Source organism: Sinocyclocheilus rhinocerous, unplaced genomic scaffold, assembly GCF_001515625.1.
Source record: "Sinocyclocheilus rhinocerous isolate Xijiao unplaced genomic scaffold, SAMN03320098_v1.1 C36945205, whole genome shotgun sequence".
In the NCBI taxonomy this organism is placed as follows: Eukaryota; Metazoa; Chordata; class Actinopteri; order Cypriniformes; family Cyprinidae; genus Sinocyclocheilus; species Sinocyclocheilus rhinocerous.
The window spans coordinates 1-2,638 of record NW_015786964.1 but is presented as its reverse complement, the minus strand read 5'-3'; the positions used below and the strand labels follow the sequence as shown (position 1 = coordinate 2,638).

Sequence of the window (2,638 nt, the reverse complement as noted above, 5' to 3'; positions counted from 1 at the left end):
TGTGAAATATTATTACCATTTAAAATAACTGTTTTCTATTCAAATCTATTTTAAAAGGTAATTTATTCCTGTGATGCAAAGCTGATTTTCTAGCAGCCATTACTCATTAGTCTTCAGTGTCACATGCTCCTTCAGAAACAAATTATAATATACTGATCTGGTGCTCAAGAAAAATTTACTATAATGATTTTTTCCAGGATTCTTTGCTGAACAGAAAGCTAGAAGGAACAGCATTTATTCGAAATAGTGATCTTTTGCAACATTATGAAAGTCTTTATCGTCGATTTTGACTTTACTGTCGATTAAATGCACCCTTGCTGAATAGAAGTATTAATTTCTTTAAAACAATATCTTATGGATCCCAAACTATTTATCATTTCCAAAATCAAACATATCAAAATGATTAAATATCTTACCATCTTCACCATCATCGTTAAAATCACCAATGGCCACAGAGTAACCTAAAACCGAATCAAATGATGACATTAATATCTGCATTGCACTAGCGATTGTTTAATTTTGTACATTCTTATCAACTCAAAGCACCCAAACATTAAATACATATGTAACCCAATATTACACTGAGCTCTACTGCTGATTTCCAGGTAACAGTGCAACACCACAAAACAAAATTACAACTTCAAGAGACATCAAAACAAAAGACGCAAACAGGCTTACCCAAATAACTGTCATCATACTGAGCCCCGGCTGACTTGGTTGATAACTGGTTACTGTAAGGAGTAAAAAACTCCTTACTGTATCTGCTGATGACCTCAGTGATGTCATCTGAGATCAGCTGACCTAGAAAGAGAAAACAGTTAGGAAAGCACAAATGTGAAACACGCATATGAAATGAAGTGTGCAGGTAATAGAGATTTCTTCAACCTGCATATAAAGTTCGACAGACCAGAAAGCTGCAGTGCCAATGTATGCAGACATGTACACGTTACAAGTAAAAACATGCTTAAAGGGTATTCTAAACAGTCACGCCCTCCTCAATCATGTAATATTATTATTAATGGTTGTTCATGCATTTAGTCATTCTTATGGACTTTAATCTTAATTAGACTAATCTAGACTAGTCTCAACATCGGTGTTCGGGAGTAAATTAAATGTTGTGATGCTACTAACTTCATTTTTCAGTAGTGTAACAGGAGCTCAGGTTTTTTAAAAACAGTGTAGCTTTTTCAGCAGCAAGCTATTTTTTTACAGGAGGAGATCAAACAAAACAGTACATCAACATGTTTTATGCTACGTTTTATTGCTCACACAGCCTTACAACAGAGCGAGCTGACGCAATAATCAAACACACTCCCTTCAAATGATCTCTTACTTAAGTCTAATTTATTTCAGTGGCTAAATTCCTTCAGTCTGTTCATTTAAACGTACCACTAAAAAAGCGGTTAAAAATTTTAAATCTTTGAATTTTTAAACACATTTAATTAATTAGCGTAATCAGTAAAGTTCCCAGACATTTGTCACTTTTTGTAGAAAAATTTACGATAATGTAGGAATTCATTAACAAATGGAAACACATCAAAATAAATACTGATTTCAAGTCTATCCAAGGGCAGCTTAAGTTTAAAAGCTTAAAGCACTTTACTCTTAGCATGTTGTATAATTTCATACCACTAGCAAAGAGAGGCACTCAGCAGTAAAAAACAAAACAAAACACAAACAACAACAAAAAAATTGGCTAAAAATAATTTAATTTCTTTATAAATCATTTAAGATTTCTTCAAATTACGGAGTAATCAGTACAATTCCCAAACGTCCCCCAGATTTGTCGCCTTTTTGTAGCAAAATAATTTTGTTAATGAGACGTAAATTCATTCAAAAATGTAAACAGGTCAAAATAAGGACTTCAAGCCTAACCAAGGTTTCCTTCAGTTACTATCAATCACATTCACTTTTCTGAAAGCATTTTACTCTCAGCAGGGTGTATAATTATCATACCACCAGGAAAGAGAGACTCAGCAGAACAACTAAACAAACAAAAAGGCTATTAGAAAGCTTTTAAACTGAAACTTTAAAATGATCACTGCAGGTCATGCAATTCATGAAAGATGTGTTAGACATTAAATGCCTTTTCTGGGCACGGTTCCTACCATGACCCCACCCTATGAAATCATAACAGAGCTGCGATTCAGTAAACAACCATCTCAAAATCATACAGCACAACACAAATAATTTCAATGAAACATCATGCCCATCTTCACTGAAGGAGACAGCATATAATTCTGAATTATTTACAGACTCAAAAACAAAGCTCCTTCTCGTCTGAGCAGCATTTCTCTGACAGGCGGGGGCCAAAGACACATTTGTGAATTTAAACGTACTGCCCATGTTGTGCAAACATTCACTGGCCTGTTTTGTGCGAATGCTATATCTGAAGACACAGCAGACATTCTCTGAGTCACAAAAAATCCTGACAGAGCACATTGTTGTTTCCCTTTTTTCCATTATGCTTTTCAGTGTCAAATTCACAGAGGGATAATAAAATAAATCGGTTTACCTTGCCAATAAAAGCTTCCTGGTCCTCCAATAACAACCCGATTCTTCTGAAGGAGACATAAAAACACGTTTTGGTACATTTAGTACAAGTCTGGGCAAGAATAGGCAATAACATACACAGCTA

General features: G+C 34.6%; 1 long non-coding RNA gene across 1 annotated transcript; it reads right to left on the bottom strand.

The window, feature by feature from the left end:
* Positions 1-393: 393 nt before the first annotated feature.
* Positions 394-2,571, bottom strand: LOC107736753 (uncharacterized). The gene is made up of 3 exons (XR_001639728.1): positions 2,516-2,571; positions 679-801; positions 394-461 (listed from the first exon to the last, which is right to left on the bottom strand). It is a non-coding gene; the product is annotated as an uncharacterized LOC107736753 (long non-coding RNA).
* Between the last annotated feature and the right edge of the window lie 67 nt (positions 2,572-2,638).